Consider the following 22,018-nt stretch of genomic DNA (forward strand, 5'->3'; position numbering starts at 1 on the left):
CCCTGGTTCTAGATTCCTCAACCGGAGGAAATAGCTTCATCTCCCTGTCTATCCCTTTAAATATATGGTAAGTTTCAATGAGATCACCTCTCATTCTTCGAAACTCTAGAGAATACAGTCCCAGTTTCCCCAAAATCTCTTCATAGGACAGTCCCGCCACCCCGGGAACAAGTCTGGTGAACCTTCGTTGTACTCCCTCCATGGCAATGATATCCTTCCCAAGGTAAGGGGACCAAAACTGCACACAGTATTCCAAAGTGCAGTCCAACCAAGGTTATATACAATTGAAGCAAGACTTCACTACTCCTGTACTCAAATCCTCTTGTGATAGAGTCTAACATGTCATTCGCCTTCCTAATTGTTTGCTGCACCTGCATGTTAGCTTTCAGTCACTTACTGACAAGGACACCCAGGCCCCTTTGTCCATCTACACTTTCTAATCTCTTACCATTTAAGAAATGATCTGCACATCTGTTTTTCCTACCAAAGTGGACAACCTCACATTTTTACACATTATATTCCATGAGCCACTTTCTTGTCCACTCACTAAGTCTGTCCAAATCCCCTTGAAGCCGCTTTGCATCTTCCTCACAACACACATTCCCACCTAGTTTTGTGTCATCTGCAAACTTGGAAATAGTACATTTGGTCCCCACATCCGAATCATTGATATATATTGTGAACAGCTGGGTCACAGTGTGGTGGTGAACAGTTGTATTTCTGTCTGGAGGAAGGTTTACAGTGGGTTCCCCATGGTTCCTCATAACTTCAGTTATGTGCAGACACTGGAAAAGCTGGGGTTGTTCTCCTTGGAGCAGAGCAAGTTCAGAACAACTTTGACAGAGTTAGAATCGAGGAATCAAATGGTTACAGTACAGAAGGAGACCATTCAGTCCATCATGTCCATGACAGCTCTTTGCAAGAGCAAATCAGCTAATTCCACTCCTCTGCCCTTTCATTGTAGCCCTGCAAATTTGCTCGATTCAGGTGTTTATCCAATTCCCTTTTGAAAGCCACGATTGAATCTGCCTCCAGCACACTCTCAGGCAGTGTATTCCAGATCCAAACCACTCGCTCTGTCCCACATCCCTGGTACCATTGCAGAAAATCTCTTCTGTTCATTTCATCCCTCATAAATAATTGAAATGAAATGTTTATTAGGAAATGCACAACATAAAAAGGAGAGAGAAATAAATGCTGAGCAAAATAGAAGTCAATGTTTGGAAGGTAAAAAGAGCAAAAGATGTAACTTTTATTCTGGATGAGTGAGAGGAATATATCACACTTTGGGGATTTTGTAAGAGGATTTATTGATAAACCTGGGATTTGAGAGGAAGCTGGTTCATGGTTTACAGAACAAATTCAGCCCCTGGGATGGAGCCAACAGCTGCACTGTCCAATAACAGACAGGACGGGGACACTGTCTCAGGCCTGGTGAGCTCAGTCGATGAAAGCATGAAACTCTGAATCTCAAGTTTTTGAGTTTGAGCCCCACGGTGGGTGTTTTTTTATTTCCTTTTTAGGCTGATTTTACAGGCATTCTCCAGCTCTGAATTCCTCGGCAGAGAGTTCAAGGAGTGTTTGAAATGAGATTCAACAGCAGTATGAGAAAGTCACTCCTTGATTCAGGACTCTTACCTCTCTGCAGCAACTCGCTGCTGAAGATTGAACTTTATCTCATTTCATTCTCAGCTGAGGGTCAGTGTGGATCACTGGGACTTCTGGCTGTCTCCCACTTCACAATCCATCAGTGCTGAGAAAGCAATGGGGAATATTACTCACATGTTACAATGTTTTATAAATACTTGAATGTATTTCACACTGTGTCTAACAGTGTGAATCTCCCCTGGTATATCAGCTCACCAATACTTCAACAGAACATTCACATAATGTGAGCTCTGAGATCTGTTCAGATCCCATTCCCAAGACCTGGAAAGTGGGATTGGGCTGGATCGCTCTTTTTCAGCTGGCACAGACACGATTGCTAAATGGTCTCATTCTGTGCCATAAATTTTCTCCATTTTCTATGTTCTATGAAGTGAGGTGTGATTGGGAGGGGCAATTCCACCAGGGTTATATTTTCTACCAAAACAATGACACAAGGGATACTTCACTTTTTTATTCATTCATTCATGAGATGTGGGCATCGCTGGCTAGGTCAGCATTTACTGCCCATCCTTAATTGCCCTTGAGAAGGTGGTGGGGTGGGCTGCCTTCTTGAACCACCCTTGAGTGAGTGTGGCATCAAGGATCCCTAGCAAAATTGAAGTCAATGGGAATCAGGGGGAAAACTCTCCACTTGCTGGAGTCGTACCTCGCACAAAACAAGATGGTTGTGGTTCGTGGAGGCCAATCATCTCAGCCCAGGACATTGCCTCAGGAGTTTCTCAGGGTAGTGTCCTAGACCCAAACATCCCAGCTGTTTCATTGACGACTTTCTCTTCAACATAAGTCAGAAGTGGGAATGTTAGATGATGACTCACAACTCTTTAGATACTGAAGCAGTCTGTGCCTGCAAGCAGCAAGACCTGAACAACATTCAGGCTTGAGCTGATAAGTGGCAAGCAACCTTCTGGCCACACAAGTGCCAAGCAGTGAACATCTCCAATGAGAGAGAAAAAAAATCTACCTTTTGATATTCAGAAGCATTATCATCGTTAAATCCCCCACCATCAATATCTTGACCAGAAACGTAACTGGACCAGTCACATCTATGCTGTGGCTATAAGCGCAGGTCAGAGATTACGAATTCTGCAGCAAGTATCTCACCTCCTGACACCCCAAATCCTGTCCACCATCTACAAGGCACAAGTCAGGAGTGTGATGGAATACATCCCACTCAACAACACTCAAGAAGCTCAACACCATCCAGGACAAAGCAGCGCACTTGATCGGCACCTAACCCGCCACCTTAAACATTCAATCCCTCCACAACCAGTAAACAGTGGCTGCAGTGTGTCCCATCTCCATGTGCACTGCAGCAACTCGCCAAGTATCCTTCAACAGCACCTTCCAAACTCGTGACCACTACCACCTCGAAGGACAAGGGCAGCAGATGCATGGGAACTCACTACCTGCAGGTTCCCCTCCAAGTCATTCACCATCCTGACTTGGAACGATATCGCCATTTATTCACTGTTGTTGGGTCACAATCCTGGAACTCCCTCCCCAACGGCAGTGTGGGTGTTCCTGCACCATATGGACTGCATCAGTTCAAGAAGGCAGCTCTCCACCACCTTCTCAACGGCAATAGGAATGGGTAATAAATGCTCGCCTTATCAGCGATACTCACACCCAAGAATGAATAAAAACCAAATCACTCTCCACAGATTCCCCACAATCTGGGCTTGGACATTTACTTCAGGAGCACAGAGCTTTATATCACTACAACATGAGTTCCAATCTTCAGATTCTGTTCACTTTTCACATTATTTTCTACCAGTCCACGAGCTTATATTAATTCAGTATTCGGGCCTCTGCTCCTCCGCCGTTTCTAACATCTCACCTCTTACAAAAAAACACTCTGATCTATCGTCGGTAGTCGATGACCCCTCATTTTAAACTCCATCTGCCAAAGCATTGCTCACTCACTTAATCTATCAAGAAGATTTGAAAATAAATTTCTTGCCAAAGGATAATTTTCTGCATCTGCTCCCTCGCCATTTGCTTTTCCCATTTGTCTTTCACTTGGTGCAAATCCAGAGAAAGTAATGATGGAAGGAAGGAGGGGAGGAAAAATCCTGCTCCGTTTCGTGATCCCTATTTGATCTCCATTCCAGTGCAGTTTGGGTGAAGAATTCCAATTGTCTGTCTCAATTTTAATAAAGTATAACCAATTCTGGAATCACTGTCTGGACATTGACAAGAACAGGTTTCGAGGCTGACTTTACAAATAAGCTCACCCAACATAAATAATACACGAAACAGCTCATAAACTAGCAACAAGGATGGGATTCGAACCCACGCGTGCAAAGCACAATGGATTAGCAGTCCATTGCCTTAACCTCTCGGCCACCTTGTCCGTTGCAGAGACATAGTTGTCACCTTCAGCACAGCTTCTGGCTGTGCAGCCAGCTGTGGAATGATGGAAATATATCTTCTGTCAGTAAATGAAGTTGGGAATGGAGCGGTGTGAAACATTTCCAGACCATGTCCAACACGTTTCTACTCAGTGTGAAAACCCACCACGGAAAGACTGGAACATACAATCATTTCATCACATCATGATTAACATCACTCAGACAGCTGAACTATTAGGTCACTGACGAAGTCATGATGACCGAATTTCTCATGAAATTACAACTGAACTAACTGACTGGAAGAATTGCTTTAACCCCACATGATCAGCGAGGCACAGCAGCAGGCCGACTTGTCGGGTGGTGTAAACAGATATCACTGCTTCTGATCTTCACCAGAACTGAGAGTGAGATGTAACATTGATCATCAAACAGACTGTGAGAGAATACAACAGAATAAAACACATGGAGAGACACTGTGGAATAACAAATAGATTTGATTGGAATGTTGAAATTTTGATTGGAATGGATAAAACACCAGAAACAGCAGATTAAATTGGGATTCTCATCATTATATTGATCTGGGACAGAAAAGAGAAACTGATGGAAAGAAGAGAAGAAGGAAGAAAAGAAAGGATGGAACTGTTCAATCTTTTCAGTTTTTTCACTCGCCCATCAAAGCTGATTAAAAAAAGTTGCAAATAACAGAGAATTTCACCAAAAAGGGAGATTAAATGTTGCTGAAACCTTGGCTCGAAGGATGCCCCAAAAGATCACCTGTGTAACTGTCTCCTCACTGGGGGATTTCAATCAGTGAGCAATATTATTCTCTACTTTTTTTGTTAATTGGTCCCAGAACTGTCACTTGGAATTAATATCTGTGTTCCGACTCCTGAATAATAGAATTGTGAGTTTCTCGATATTTTCTGGACACAGTTCCTGCTGAAAGAACTAAGAACTCTTTTCTAATTTGTACAATACTCTATACACACTCATCAAGCCTGCTAAGCTATCATCTTTGGTGCTGCTCTCTCTTCTCCCAAACTTCATCTCATGTGACTGTTCCATCATCACTCTGACAGTGGGAGGGGTTGATCCCACTATCTTCAGCATTAACCCTTTACATCCTTATACCACACTGTCTGTCCAAAAAAAATGGGTGTAGGGAACTTCCTTCATTTATCAAAACACCAACAGCAGCACAGTGGTGCAATGGTTAGCACCGCAGCCTCACAGCTCCAGCGACCAGGATTCAGTTCTGGGTACTGCCTGTGTGGAGTTTGCAAGTTCTCCCTATGTCTGTGTGGGTTTCCGCCGGGTGCTCTGGTTTCCTCCCACCTCCAAAAGACTTGCAGGTTGATAGGTAAATTGGCCATTGTAAATTGTCCCTAGTGTCGGTACGTGGCAGGAGAATGGTGGGGATGTGGTAGAGAATATGGGATTAATGTAGGATTAGTATAAATGGGTGGTTGCTGGTTGGCACAGACTCGGTGGGCCGAAGGGGCTATATCTCTAAATAAGAAAAGTTAAATAAAAGCTACCAGTCGTAAATCAACTCAAACCCATTAGAGAGATAGAGGGAGACTGTCAGAGAACTTCCTGCATCCAGTCCTGACCCTGTCACACTCAGCAGCTTCTCACCCAGACCCCACTCTCATCAACACTGAACATTGTTACCGAGACCCTTCAAATGCTGTTTATAAAAGGTAGAAAAATTCAAACTTCATCACAGCTAGATTGAATAGAACAAAGTTTAATATCTTCTCGTCGTCACTCGGTAACCACATGAGACAGTCCTTAAATCAGTAGCATAAATTATCAGCTGTAAGAATGTTTGTCATTGGGTTGAATCATTTCTGTGTGAGGAATGTTCCAGCATCATAAACCAGGGGAACGTGTTGACTGAGCTGTGTCTTCATCTCTTCTGGACAGTTCACCCTTCATTCTGCTCTGATTCACTTTCCCAAAGCGGATCTACAGATTCTCAAATCCAGAGACTGGGTTTTCTTATTTTGTTCCTTTTGATTTTTCTTGCTCCTGAATGATAATATATTCCAACCTCGGATCAAACTTGCCCTGTCTCCCAGTCTTGGTTAAAAGCGACAAATAACTGTACCAACATTCTGAAACATACAACACGGTCACATTCTGCTTCAGTGAGATTAATGCTGAGGCAGTTTCTGTGTCGAATGCGATTGTGAACAAATTTCTCTCAAGGAAATTGTGAGTGATCAAGTATTTGCACTGAATTTCTGTGCAAGAAGGGACAGTTTCAAACAGCCATTCCCAAATCACTTCCTTCACAAAGACAAAGACTGTGCTGTCTTAACGTGTGACTCAACTTCACAAACAAATTTGAACTCGAAGTTCAGGAGAAGACAGAGATGTGAATGATTGACAGTGTAATCTTTAAATCATAATTTTCCGTTTCTTCGTTGAAGTGAGGCTCAACCCTAAGCCACTGGAGATCGCGGAAAGCTACAAACTTGGATCCAGAAAACAGAAAAGTAGTGAAACAGTTGGTGAGTACATTGTGACACTGAAGAATTTATCACCACATTGCAACATTGGCACATTCTTAGACCGTACATTATGCGACAGATTTGTGCTTATATTGGTGGATGAGAAAAGGTACTAAACACACAAAATCCCAATTTGAGCTAGTGTGTAAGATTGCTCTTTCCATGGAGATAGCATCAAAGAATGCTCGTGAATTTCATCCTATGCCAGTGACAGTAACACACTTCAGAGGAACTTAAACACATTGGTGAAATGGGCTTTCACACAACAGATAAAATTTTACACAGAGACTTGTGATGTGATACAGTTTGGGAGGAAGAATGAGACAATGTACACCATTCTTTTTTGATCAAGGTTTGAAAAGGTTGCTAAGAGCAAACAGGACACTTGGCTTTATGAATAGAGGCATAGAATAAAAGCAAATAAGTTATGCCTAACCTTTATAAAACACTGGGGCTGAATGACCTACTCCTGTACCTCCACGGAAAGCTTCCACTCCAGGCTCGGACACCCTCTTCAGGATCACTCTCCATACATCCCGCCACTCCACACACGGATATCTCCCTCAGGATCAGATCACAGCTCCACAGTCCTGCCACATCCAGTCGTGAATGGTGGTGGATAATTCAATAACTAACAAGATGAGGAGGCTCCAAAAACATTCACATCCTCAATGATGGTGGTGCTGAGCACGTCAGTGCAAAAGATGAAGCTGAAGCATTTGCAACCATCTTCAGTCAGAAGTATTAAGTGGATTTGATCTGTGCTAATTTCAGCTCCTCATGCTCGCTGGTGCCTTGGTTCTCTGGTGCTAATTTCAGAGTAAATCATGCAGCTTGACAATTGGAGCCAAAGAAAAAGACACAGGAGAGGTTGAAAGTGCCAAAACCTGGGATTGAACCAAGAACTGTTTAACTATTAGGACAGCACGAACTCAACAAAGCTATTTCAACAACACACTAAAGCCACCATTCTGTCACTGCTTTGGAAGACAATATATACATTAAAGTGTTTGTAAAAAGTTACAGAACACAACATGTGAGTAATATTCCCCATTGTTTTCTCAGTACTGATGGACTGTGAAGTGGGAGACAGCCAGAAGTCCCACTGAGCAGCACTGACCCTGAGCTGTGAGTGAAATGAGATAAAGTTCAATCTTTAGCAGAGAGATTCTGGAGAGAGGTAAGAGTCCTGAATCAAGGAAAGACTTTCTGACACAATAAAAGCAAAATACTGCAGATGCTGGAAACCTGAAATAAAAACAAAAAGTGCTGGAAATACTCAATAGCTCTGGCAGCATCTGTGGTGAGAGAAACAGAGTTAACGTTTCTGGTCTGTGACCTTTCATCAGAACTGACACAGGTTAGAAAAGAATTAGGTTTTAAACAAGTGACGGGGAGGGGCATGTGGGAGAGAACAAAGGGGAAGGTGTTTGATAGGGCAGAGGGAAGGAGAGATTAAATAACAAAGCTGTCCTGGGACAAAGGCAAAGAGTGTGTTAATGCTTGTGGTTGCCTGACACCAGTCATGCTCTGATGTTATTGAACACAATGTTCAATCCACAAGGCTGTAGAGTGCCGAATCAAAAGGTCAGGTGCTGCTCCTCGAGCTTGGGTTGATTTTCACTGGAACACTGGAACAGGCCAAAGACAGAAATGTTGACATGAGAGCAGGGGAGAGTGTTGAAATAGCAAGCAACCCGAAGCTCAGGATCATGCTTTCGGCCTGAGCAGAGGTGTTCCATCTAATCTGCGTTTGGTCTCCCCAGTTTAGAGGAGAACGCATTGTGAGCAGTGAATACAGTATACATAATTGAAAGAAGTACAAGTAAATCGCTGCTTCACCTAAAAGGAGTGTTTGGGGCTTTAGATAATGAGCAGAGAGGAGGGAAAAGGGCAGGTATTATATCTCCTGCGATTGCATGGGAAGGTGCCTTGGGAAGGGGACGAGGTATTGGAGGTAATGGAGGAGTGGACCAGGGTGTCGCGGAGGGAACAATCCCTTCGGAATGCTGACAGGGGAGGGGAGGATGCGTTTGGTGGTGGCATCACGCTGGAGGTGGCGGAAATGGTGGAGGATGATCCTTTAGATGTGGAGGCAGGTGGGGTGGAAAGTGAGGACAAGGGGAACCCTGTCGCAGATCTGGGAGGGAGGGGAAGGGGGAAGGCAGAGGTTGAGAGTCCTGTCAACTACACTGGGAGGGGGCGGGGTGGGAGTAGTTGAAATCTGGTGATGTTGTTGAATTTAATTTCAAACACTCCTTGAACTCTCTGCTGATGAAGACTGAAAAAGGGAAGAACAACCACACAACAAGGGTCTCAAATCCAAGACCCTGAGATTAAAAGTCCCATGCTCTACCAACTGAGTTAACAAGGCCTGATACAGTACTTCTACTCTGTCTGTTATTGGACGGATGCTGCTGTTGGCTCCTCCCAAAGGGCAGGAATTTGTTCCACCAACTATGAAGCAGTTTCCTATCAATTCCCCAGATTATCAGCAAATCCACTTCCAGAAGCCCCAAAGTGTGATGCATTCCTCTCACTCATCAATAATAAAACTGAAATCTTTTTACCTTCCAAATTCTGCCACCCATTTTGTCAGTATTTATTTCTCTCTCCTTTTTATTTAGTTCATGCATTTCTTCAGAATTTTTTTTTCAATTATATCTGAGGGAAGAAATGAACAGATCTGGCAGCTCAAAACTGGGCATCCATGAGGCACTGTGGGCCATCAGCAGCAGCAGAATTGTATTTAAACACAATATGTTACCTCATGGCCTGACATATCCCTCACTCGAACCATTACCATCAAGCCAAGGGAGCAATAGTGGTTCAATGAAGTGTGCAGGAGGGCATGTCAGGAGCAGCACCAAGCAGACCTAAAAATGAGTGAAGCGACAACACAGGATTACTTGCATGTCAAATAGCGGAAGCAGCATGCAATAGACAGAGCTGAGTGATCTCACAACCAACAGATCAGATCAAAGCTCTGCAGTCCTGCCACATCCAGTCCTGAATGGTGGTGGATAATTAAACAATTAACAGGAGGACGAGGCTCCACAAATATCCCCATCCTTAATGATAAGGGAGACCAGTATATCAGTGCAAAATACAAGGTTGAATCATTTGCAACCATCTTCAGCCAGAAGTGCCAAGTAGATGATCAATCTCGGCCTCCTCCTGAGGTCCCCAGCATCACAGGTGCCAATCTTCAGCTAAATCCACTTCACTCCACATGATATCAAGAAATGGCTGAAGGCTCTGGATACTGACAACATCCTGGCTGCAGTGCTGAAGACTTGTGCTTCAGAACTAGCCACGCCGCCCGCCAAGCTACAACACTGGCATCTACCCAGCAATGTGGAAAATTGCCCAGGTATGTTCTGTATACAAAAGGCAGGACAAATCCAACCCGGTCAATTCCTGCCCGATCAGCCTCCTCTTGATCATCAGTAAAGTGATGGAAGGTGTTGTTGACAGTGCTATCAAGCAGCACTTACACGGCCATAACCTACTCACCAATGCTCATTTTGGGTTCCGCCAGGGCCACTTAGTTCCTGACCTCATTATGGCCTTGGCCCAAATATGGACAGAAGAGCTGAATTCAGGAGGTGAGGTGAGGTGACAGTGACTGCTCTTGCCAAGGGCATCAAGGAGCCCTTGCAAAATTGAAGTCAATGGCAATCAAGGAGAAAAATCTCCACTGGTTGGAGTCATACCTTGCGCAAAGGAATATGGTGCTGGTTGTTGGTGGCCAATCATCTCAGTACCAGACATCGCTCAGGAGTTCCTCAGGGTAGTGACCTCGGCCCCAACCGTCTTCAGTTGCTTCATCAAAGAACAAACAAAGAACAAAGAAAATTACAGCACAGGAACAGGCCCTTCGGCCCTCCAAGCCTGCGCCGATCCAGATCCTCTATCTAAACATGTCGCCTATTTTCTAAGGGTCTGTATCTCTTTTCTTCCTGCCCATTCATGTATCTGTCTAGAATCAATAAACTTCCTTCCATCACAAGGTCAGAAGTGGAAATGTTCACTGATGATTGCAAAATGTTCAGTTGCATTAGTAACTCCTCAGATACTGAAGCAGTCCGTGTCCACATGTAGAGAGACCTGGGCAAGATTGGGCTTGGACTGATAAGTGGCAAGTAACATGCACACCACAAAAATGCCAGGCAATGACCATTTCCAACAAGAGTGAATCTAACCATCTCCCCTTGACAGTCAATGACATTACCATTGCTGAATCCTTCACAATCAACATCCGGGGGGTTACCAATGAGCAGAAACTGAATTGGATCAGTCATATAAATACCGTAGCTACAAGAGCAGGTCAGAAGCTGGGAATTCTGCTGCAAGTAACTCACCTCCTGTCCACCATCTACAAGGCACAAGTCAGGAGTGTGATGTAATACTCCCCACTTGCCTGGATGAGTGGAGCTCCAACAACACCAAAGAAACTCAACACCATCCAGGACAAAGCAGATCACTTGATCAGCACTCCATCCACTACTTTAAATATTCACTTCCTGCACCACCAGTGAACAGTGGCAGCAGTGTGTACCATCTACAAAATGCACTGCAGCAACTCACCAAGCCTCCTTCGACAGCACCTTCCAAACCCCCAACCTCGACCACCTAGAAGGACATTGGATGAATGGGAACACCACCATCTGCAAGCTCCCCTCCAAGTTACACACTGTCCTGACTGGGAACTATATCACCATTCCTTCACTGTCACTGGATCAAAATCTTGGAACTCCCTTCCTAACAGCACTGTGGGTTTACGTACAACACATGGACTGCAGCAGCTCCAAAAAGGCAGCTCACCACCACCTTCTCAAGGGCAATTAAGGATGGACAATAAAGGCTGCGTTTGCTGACAACGCAACCACTAGGTGGCACAACTCGCTTTCTCCCCCTGCTTTGCACCGGCCGCTTCCACCCTCCATAGTCGCTCGCTCCAGACCTCGCTGCTCCCCCCCCTACTTCCCTGGCCGATTGTCTTCCGATCATGTCACCCCATTCTCCAGTCGTTCGCTCACTCCCCACCCCCCTCCCCTCCAGCCACTAGATCCAGGCTGCGCTGCTTCCCTTCTCTCGGCCACTTGCTCCCACGTTTGTCCAGTCTCCACGCACCGCCCGAAGAAGCAAGGTGGGCTGCAAAGTGTGACGTAGGAGTGAGTAGTGAGTGGCCTAGAGGAGGGAAGTGGCACGGCCTAGAGCTAGCGGCTGGAGCGGGGGTTAGGGGGCAGAGAGCAAGCGGCCATAGAGCTGGATGACGCGAGTGGGGAACAATTGTCCAGGGGAGCATCGAGGTGTACAGCGAGCGGCTGAGGGGAGGAAGCATCGAGGCCTGGAGCGAGTTGCCGAGGGGGGAGAGCTCCAGCCTCAAAGTCTCCTATTCAGCCGCTTCCTCCAGCTGAGTGAGGGGCTGGATACCTGATGACGCTTTAGCGCACATGTGCGAAGATGGACCAAGCGCGGATATGCGATGATCTTGGCGCTGCGCAATGACATCATCCTCCACATGTGCCACTTAATCCTGGCAAGATGTAGCTGTGCCTATGCACAGCTTGGCACAGTCCGATGATGTCAGCGGGCCGCTGCGTTGACAGGAATCACATTGTGTCAGCAGTGCCCACATCCCAGGAAAGAATAAAAAAGAGATTTACCACAATGGTCGCAGGGTGAGGGATTTCAGTTATGTGGAGAGATTGGAGAAGCTGGGGTTGTTCTCCTTGCAGCAGAGAAAATTCAGAAGAGATTTGACACATTTGTTCAAAGTCATGAAGTTCTTCAATAGTTTAAATAAGGAGAAACTGTTTCCAGTGGTAAAAGGGTCAGTAAGCAGAGGACACAGATATCAGGTGATTGGCAGAAGAACCAGAGGTGACATGAAGAACCATTGTTTACACAGCAATGTGTTGTGATAAAGAAAGAAAAGACTTGCATTTATATACACCTTTCAAGACCACTGGACATATCAAAGCACTTTGTAGACAATGAAATACTTTTGAAGTGTAATCACTGTTGTAATGTCAGAAATGCAGCAGCTAATACCCACAAACAGCAATGTGATAGTGACCAACTGATCTGATTGAGGGGCAAATATTGATCACAACACCAGGGAGAATTGCTCTTCACTTGTTTGAAATTGCAGCATGGGATCTTTTACATTCACCCAAACATGCAGACCAGGTCTTGGTTTAACATCACACCTGAAAGGCAGCACCTTCAACACCCTCAGTGCTGCACTGGAGTGTCAGCTGTGAAATCTGAACCCAGAAGCTTGTGATTTCGAGGTGAGTGTGACCAACTGAGCTACAGCTTTTACCTGAGTCTCAATCCTTCTACCAACAATTTCTATCGGGTCTGTCACGACCCCTCATGATTGTGAACACCTCTATCAAATCTCCTCTCTAAAGAGAACAACCCCAGCTTCTCCAATCTATCCACATAACTGAAATCCGAACCACATGTTGCAGAAATCGATTTTTCCTCATGTTCCTTCTGGCTTTGTGAGTCACCTTAAATCTATAACCTTCGGTTATTGACCTTTCAGCAGTTAGAAACAGTTCCTCAGTATTTACTCTACCTCAAACCTTCAAGGAAGCTCTGCAAAGTAACTGAAAATCAAGTTGTCAGAAGTGGGATTTAAACATATGCCTCCAGTGAAAGCTGCAACCTGAACAGAGAAGCTGAAACCGCTCAGTCACCTCAACTGTTCAGACCTTTTTGACCTCGTCCTCACTTCTGTACTTTGAAAGGTTCACTCAGTTCAGGAACTTGTTCAATGTTGCTGGAATGCTCAGTGATTGGGAATATTAACTCCCCCGGGTTTTCCTGAGCTTGTTCTCGGTGTATGGGGATGTTTATCCTGGGCTGTGGAATCTTGCATCCCTGTAATGGACATTAACCCACTGATTGAATCTGTATTCACTGCTTTCCACTGGTGCTGGGTAATTGCAGAGTGTGGGGCCGGAATGTTGCTGCTTGTCCCGGCCTCACTCACTCTGGGAAAGAGTGAATAATTGATGCATCTGTTTCTGTATCTGAAATGTGACTTCGATCTGCTGTTATTAACCGAGGCAGCGCTGCAGAAGGATACGTTAATAATCTCTCACTAATCAACTGCAAACAGTCAGAATGTGTAACTTTGAGCAGCGCTTTCTGCACCGTCAGGGCTGGAAAGTTGAGGGAGGGAGAGACACTGTCAGTATCTGAGTGTATACAGCACTGTACAGAGAAAGAGCCAATATACCGGGGCTGAGACACAGTGCATCTTTTCACATTTAATCACAATAATATCCACAGTCAGGAGCTGAAAATGATGAAAAACCGAATAGCAAGAGCAAAATTAAGAAATGTAAGTAATTATAGATTAGCTGATCAGCTTTCACTGTGTTACCTGGTAGTCTACTGTTTTATATTCAATGCTGTCTCCACTGTGGCCAGGGAATGATTTCTTCTCAAAGGCTGAACATTAACAAAACTGCTTGTAATTTAAAATCTTTTAAAAGTAATTCCATGGAGCGAATGGGGCAAAGTCAAATAACTGCACCAATTATAGGAGAGCTGGTTGGTGATGACGTGGATGTGTCTGCAGTGTGCAGGACCAGACTGTTTCTATAGATTCACAATGAATGTTCCACCCTTTATTTATAACAGTAAAACTGATAGTGGACAATGGCTATTCTGGTTGCAGCAACCTGAAGCTTTAACTCATTAACACCCTACTTTAGGGTAATTTAGAAAGCACAACATGCAGCTCTGTCAGTTAGTGTGTTTGTTTGTTAACCCACAATTTGATGGTTCAAGCACATAAATGGATGAGGCTTTATTAACTTAAACTCTTCTACATCTGCTTTCTTACTCTTGCTGTTGATTTTTCAAAGATAAGGTTCATCAAGTCTTTCTTTGTGAAATCCATGCTGACTGTGTTTTATTATTTTTCATTTCCATCTGTATTTTCTACTTTGGAGGATTACAGGATATTATCATTTTTTTTATTCATTCATGGGAGGTGGGTGTCGCTGGCTGGGCCAGCATTTATTATCCATCCCTAATTGCCTTGAGAAGGTGGTGCTGAGCTGCCTTCTTGAACCACTGCAGTCCATGTGCTGCTGTTATGAAGAGAGTTCCAGGATTTTGACCCAGCAACAGTGAAGGAACGGTGATACAGTTACAATTCAGGATGGTGTGTGGCTTGGAGGGGAACTTGCAGGTTGTGGTGTTCCCATGCATCTGCTGCCCTTGTCCTTCCAGGTGATAAAGGTCGCGGGTTTGGAAGGTGCTGTCTCAGGAGCCTTGGCACATTGCTGCAGTGCATCTTGTGGATGGTACACACTGCTGCCTCTGTGTGCCAGTGATGGAGGGCATGAATGTTGTAAATGGGGTGCCAATCAAGCGGGCTGCTTTGTCCTGTTGAGTTTCTTGAGTATTGTTGGAGCTGCACCCAGCCAGACAAGTGGAGAGTATTCCATCATACCCCTGACTAATGTACAGGCTTTGGGGAGTCAGGAGGTGAGTTACTTGCCGCAGGATTCCTAGTCTCTGACCTGCTCTTGTAGCCATAATATTTATATGGCTACTGCAGTTCAGTTTCTGCTCAATGGTAACCCCCAGGTTGTTGAGAGTGGGGGATTCAGCGATGGTAATGCCATTGAATATCAAAGGGAGATGGTTAGATTCTCTCTTGTTTGGGATGGTCATTGTCTGGCAGTTGTGTGGTGAGAATCTTATACATCTTTATTGTAGGGTACTCTATTGTACTGTTGAGTGACTAGACTTGAAAAGTCCTTCCTTCATTGGCTGTAAAAGGGTTTGCAATGTCCTGTGGTCGTGAAATGCAAGTCTTGCTTTTTCCATTGTTATCAGTGTCATTGTGATCAAAAGATAGGATTCATGAGCACAAAGTTTAAATCAATTTTGATTAAAATAATGTAAAAGCATCTGTATTTTTGCACTATACTTAATAATCTCCATCTTCCTATCCTTACCCTGAAATTGATTCCACAATCGCAGTCCCTCAGACAATTTCAGCTCTGTTCTGATGAAAGGTCACAGATCTGAAACGTTAACTCTGTCTCTCTCTCCACAGATGCTGCCAGACCTGCTGAGTATTTCCAGCATTTTCTGTTTTTATTTCAGATTTCCAGTATCAGCAGTATTTTGCTTCTGTGTTACTTTGAAAGTTAAAACTGACCCACCTGTCTACAATTCACACTGGGGTCTCCCATGAAATGATTCTGTATAATGTTGCTGTAATGAATACAGACTCCGAGCACAGAGCTTCCTGTGGGGAATTGGGGATATGAAAACCAGCAGACTCTGCAGGAATTTCCACTGGGAGCACAAATTCACAAAATCTACCTTTTATATATTGATTCATTTTGATTGTCCTTCTGGAAAATTATTTTGAAGCAATTTAAACATCAACCCACACCTCCATGACTGGGTCAATTATGAGGTCATCCTCTGACAGGTCATGTGACAGCTGGAGCCACAAGACATCAGAACCAGATTTGTGACTGGATTAAAACCCGGAATCCTGTCATAATGGCTTTTCAAATAAAGCTGTTGCTGTTTGAAAACACAGCAGTTAAACTTTCTGCCTGACCATGAGGGGAGCTGGGGAGAAATTTACAAAACTAAATCCTTTTACAAAATAGTTCAAAAACCATTCACTGAAAAATCATGTGAGGATTCATATGCAGTAGAGAAACAAGCAGAATACAGAAAGTACAGAGGAGAGCTGAAAAAGGAAATGAGATCAGCAAGAGAATGTATGAGAAAAGATTAGCAGGTCACATAACTGGGAACACTGAAGACTTTTACCAACATATGGACAGTCAATGAAAGGGTGGGTCAATTAGGAGATCCTGTGGAGGCAGAGGGTGTGGCTGAGGTACTAATTAAGTACATTTCATCTGTCATCACAAAACAAACGGGTGCTGCAAATGTCACAGTAAAGGAGGAGGAAGTGGAGAATTTGGAGGGGATGAAAATAGATAAAGAGGAGACAATTACAAGGTTAGCAGTGCTCACACCTGTCTACAGGTCACCCGGTCTGGATGGGCTGCATCCTGGGTTGCTGAGGGAAGTCAGGGTGGAAATAGCAGAGACTCGAACCACAATCTTTCAATCCTCCTTGAATATGGGAATGATGCCAGAGGACTGGAGGATGGAGGTAAGCTTGGGTAGTTCAATCTCAGTTTAACTTGACCATTTTTATCATGTATCCATTGTCATAACTAACAACGTTAAGAAAGCCATTTTATAATGAACACATGACCAAAGGAACCATTTTGTGTTCAGTACTAACGTTTATATCCTGTATAATTAATGAGTAGCTACCCATCCTGAAACAGATGATTGTAAAAGTAATGAACCTTGATTGAGTTATAATTAATGAATCAATAAACATTTTAGAGAGAATGGGTTTTCATTTAAAGTTAGTTCAATCTAATTACTGTGAGTTTCTGTGTCTGTGTGGGAAAGGACAGTTTCAGCTAAATGTATTCAAACAATGGACCTTTCTCGGACCCCTGATAAAACCCATGGTATGGTACATCGTGACCTTCAAGAGTCTAGATTTAATGAACAGGAAACTTGTTTCAGATCAGATTGGGAGACAGTGTGAAACCACTCCATTGTACTCATGTCTGAGATTCTGAGGACAGGTGACTGTTAGTGGAAGACATTATTAAGAACTAATTAAATGTACCTAGCAACAGCTAGGACCAATTATTATTTTACATGGTGGTGTGATGGCCATCCAGGGGTTAAAAGTAGGGAGCTTGTAAGGTTTCAGTGTGCAGGAACACTAGAAGATCTCAGGGGTAAAGACTCAGATCATCAACCAAGTTCTCCACCTGATGAGGGATCTAGGCTGGACAAAGAGGACCGTGACGCTCTGAGACCAAGCTCGACCAGTCCCCAGAGCTGTAAAGTTATATTCCCCAAGTTTGTTAAGTATAATTTTACTTTCAATTATTAAGTACTATTTTACTCTCAATAAAAGTTCTGGACTTATTAATCAAGTATCCTGTTGCTTTAATTGGTTAAAGTCATGCCCAAAGTGATTGTCTGCAATAGACTTTCCAGAATTAAAAGATAAGTCTGCAAGGGTTGTGAATATTACAGCCCTGTTTAAAAAGAGAGATAAACCCAGGAACTACAGACCAATTAGTCTAATGTCGGTGGTGGGGAAACTTTTAGAGACAATTATCCAGGAGGAAATTAACTGTCACTTGGTAGAACATGGGCTAATAAATGACAGCCAGAACAGATTGGTTAACAGAAGATTGTGTCTGAAATAATTAATGAATTAATTTCTTTGATGAAGTTTCAGAGAGAGTTGACGAGGGTGGTGAGGTTGATGGTACGTGTCTGGACATCAAAATTGTGTTTGAAAAGATACCATAAACTAGACTTGGGGCAGCACAATGGCACAGTGGTTGGCACTGCAACCTCACAGCTCTCGCAACCCAGGTTCAGTTCTGGGTACTGCCTGTGCAGAGTTTGCAAGTTCTCCCTGTGACTGTGTGTGTTTCTGCTGGGTGCTCCGGTTTCCTCCCACAAGCAAAGACTGCAGGTTGATAGGTAAATTGGCTGTTGTAAATTGCTCCTAGTGTAGGTAAGAGAATGGTGGGGATGTGGTAGGGAATATGGGATTATGGTGTAGGATTACTATAAATGGGTGGTGGTTGGTCAGCACAGACTCAGTGGGCCGTAGGGCCTGTTTCAGTTTTGCATCTCTCTATGACTTGCTAACAAAATTCAAGCAGATGGGATTAAAGGGGCAGTGGCAGTGTGGATCCAAAATTGGCTGCAGGGTAAAAAGTAGGGTGAATGCTTGTTTTTCAGAATGGAGGGAGTAATACAGTAATGTCCTTGTTGTTGCAATATGTTCAATGTCAGACCCCGAGCTGTCCGAGGGATGGGGCAATTTGTGATGTTCCTGTGGTTGCAATATTTGCAGTGTCTGACCTTGATCTGTCACAGGGATGTGGCATTTATGAGGTCCCTGTGGGGTGCTGTTTGTTTGGTGTATCACACTGACCTGTCCCAGAGAGCGGGAAGGTTGTGATGTCCTTGTGGGTTGCAATCTGTTCAGTGTCTGACTCTGATCTGGACCAGAGATGGGGCAGTGTGTGATATCCTTGTGCATGTCATACAGGCCCACTGGTGTGTGGTTCCACCCTGATGCCAAGAAACAGAGCCCCATCTCTGGGCAAAAAGTCTCACTTCTCAAGGGGTGTCTCGAGAAGACACAGTGGCGCAGTGGTTAGCACCGCAGCCTCACACCTCCAGTGACCCGCGTTCGATTCTGGGTACTGCCTGTGCAGAGTTTACAAGTTCTCCCTGTGACTGCGTGGGTTTCTGCCGGGTGCTCTGGTTTCCTCCCACAGCCAAAGACTTGCAGGTTGATAGGTAAATTGGCCATTGTAAATTGCCCCTAGTGTAGGTAGGTGGTAGGGGAATTGAGGGGATGTGGTAGGAATATGGGATTAATGTAGGATTAGTATAAATGGGTGGTTGATGGTCGGTACAGACTCGGTGGGCTGGAAGGACCTGTTTCAGTACTGTATCTCTAAATAAATAAATAAGAAGGCTGAGGCAGTAAACCTGGACAGTAAATCCGGAGTGGAGTCCTGGAGGCGGTTACCTGTGACTTATCAGGCAGTTTTCCAGCAACTTCTACAGCAGAACTGGTAACAAACAGTACTGGTTTTTCCTTTCCTTTGGACAATACGAGCAATGCTGAGAGGGGGTCTTGATGCTCAGGGTCTCCATACTGTTTGCCCAGGCCTGTGCCCGAGAGAGGACACTCCAGCTTCGTGGTTAAACATGAGCACAACCCGGGAATAAACAGTTACTGATTATAAGCTCTCATTCAATTGGTGTAGAGTATGAGCGCCAGGGGTTACTTCGGACAGTGGGAGAGCTCTTAGTGTCTCATTGGATAGCTACCATTCACTCCAAGCTGGGCAGCCCCCAGTCAGTTAGGTGCTGTGAAGCCACGTCCTGCTTGCTTCAATGGGTGCCTGGAGCTTAGAGAGTCATCTCTCAACAGGCGGATTGATAATCAATGCACCAAGAAAAACAAACTCAACAAAGAAGACACCAGTCCTTCGCATCACAAGCTGGAATGTAAGGACCATGTGTCCTGGCCTTACCGACAACCTTCTGCAGGTTGATGACACACACAAGACAGCTGTGATCGACAAGGAACTCACAAGGCTCAATGTGGACATTGCTGTGCTGCAAGAAACCAGACTCGTTCAAAGTGGATCCCTCAAAGAGAAACACTACACCTTCTTCTGGCAGGGGAAAGCCCAAGAGGCAACTCGTGAGCATGGAGTGGGTTTCACAGTAAAATACACGCCACTTGAGATGAGTGAACCACCCACAGTAGGCTCAGAGAGACTTCTTACTCTTCACTTGTCAACAAGTGTGGGCCCAGTTAATCTCATGTGCATCTATGTCCCGACACTCACCTCCACCCCAGATGTCAAGGATCAATTCTATGTGACACTTGACACTGCCATCAGTAGAATTCCCAGCACTGAGGGACTGTACCTTCTAGGAGACTTCAACACAAGCTTGGATACTGACTACACAGCTTTGCCAATGTGCATAGGGCACCAGGGGATTGGCAAGATGAACGAAAATGGACAGAGGTTGCTGGAGCTATGCTGTCACCATGGACTCTGTGTGATGAACAGCTACTTCCAGGTCAAGCTGTGCTACAAGGTGTCCTGGAGACATCCGAGATCATGCCATTGGCACCAGCTAGACCTTATCTTCACCAGACATACCACCCTCAGCAGTGTCCTCATCACTCGCAGCTATCACAGCGCTGACTGTGACACTGATCACTCCCTGGTGTGTAACAAGGTCAGGCTTCAGCCAAGGAAGCTTCATCCATCCATGATGAAAGCTCGTCTTCTGATCAACACTTGCCGAACCACTGATCCAGAAAGGACCCAGGAGTTCCTCAACATCCTCGATCAGGCTCTTTCAGACAACAATGCTCAAGGCCTCAGTGCAGTGTCAAAGTGGAATCATCTGCACACCACCATCTATAACTCTGCACTCACTGTGTATAGGAAAAGAGATGGGAGGAATGCTGACTGGTTTGAGGCTTATTGGACTGAAATGGAGTCAGTTACTGTAACTAAGAGGAGAGCCCTCATGAACTACAAACAAGTCCCCAGCAAACAACATCTAGATGCTCTCAGAGCTGCCAGAAACAAGTCTCTGCAGACTGCTCAGCACTGCACCAATCAATACTGGTTAAAACTCTGCTGCTGAATCCGGGGATGCTGGAGGGATGTATGAAGGAATTAAGAAAGCAATGGGCCCAGTAGTAACTAAATCAGCACCTTTTGAAGACAAAGAGAGGGGTAATCATCACTGAACCTAACAAGCAGATGGAAAGGTGAGTGGAGCATTATCTTGAACTCGACATAACGGAGAACATTGTCATTGAAGTAGCTCTCAGTGCCATTCCAGACTTCCCTGTCATGGAGGAACTGGACAGTGAGCCCTCCATAGTCGAACTCAACAAGGGCTAAAAACATGCGTGATGCAAACATTGTCACCTTGTACAAAATTAAGGGGGATCGCAGTGACTGCAGCAATTATCGGAGCCAGCTACTCAGTTCCACTCACCTGCTCGATCCCTTTCCTCCTGCAAGTTCCTTTGCTTCAAGTATCCATCCAATTTCCTTTTCAAATCATTGATTGTCTCTACTTCCACCACACTCGTGGGTCAGGACATTACCACTCACAGCATAAATAAATTCCACCTCACCCAAGGATGGGAAATATTTATATCTTCTATATTTAGCTTATTCCCTATCTCTACGAGAATAGAATTGCAGTCAACATGAAAGGGAACCCAAAAATCTTCGAGCAGTATATAAATAATAAGCAGGTAGTAAGCGGTGAAGTGTGCCCCATTGGGGACCAAGAGGGTAATATATACTTAGAGCTGCAGGGCAATGTTAATCTAGTTAATAAGTACCTTGTATCAATGATCACTAAGGAAGTGGAATTTGACAAAATATCAGTAGAAGTGGAGAGTGTAGAGGCAATGGAGAGGGTACAAATTGAGAGAGGGAGGTACTGAAAAGGCTGGTTATGCTTCAGGAAGATAAATTACCTGGTCCGGATGGCTTTCATCCCAGATTGCGAAAGGAAATGTGGATGCAGATAACAGAAAGGCTTGCTATAATCTTCCAATCTTCCCTGGATACGGGGGAGGTGTCAGAGGATTAAACAGTTGCAAATGTGACACCCTTATTCAAGAAAGGGTGTAAGGACAGTCCGGCTCACTGCAGGCCAGTTAGATTAACAGCAGTGGTGGGTAAGGTTTCAGAAAGAACAATCAGGGAAAAAATCAACAGTCACTTGTAGAGGTTTGAGTTAATTAAGGAGAGTGAGCATGGATTTATACATGGGAGTTCATGC

At 44.5% G+C, this 22,018-nt stretch overlaps 1 non-coding gene across 1 annotated transcript; it reads right to left on the bottom strand.

Annotated features, from left to right (window-relative positions):
* Positions 1–3,939: 3,939 nt before the first annotated feature.
* trnas-gcu (transfer RNA serine (anticodon GCU)) lies at positions 3,940–4,021 on the bottom strand. The gene has a single exon. It is a non-coding gene; the product is annotated as a tRNA-Ser (tRNA).
* Positions 4,022–22,018: the final 17,997 nt, after the last annotated feature.

This window comes from Heterodontus francisci, chromosome 35, assembly GCF_036365525.1.
Source record: "Heterodontus francisci isolate sHetFra1 chromosome 35, sHetFra1.hap1, whole genome shotgun sequence".
Lineage (NCBI taxonomy): Eukaryota > Metazoa > Chordata > Chondrichthyes > Heterodontiformes > Heterodontidae > Heterodontus > Heterodontus francisci.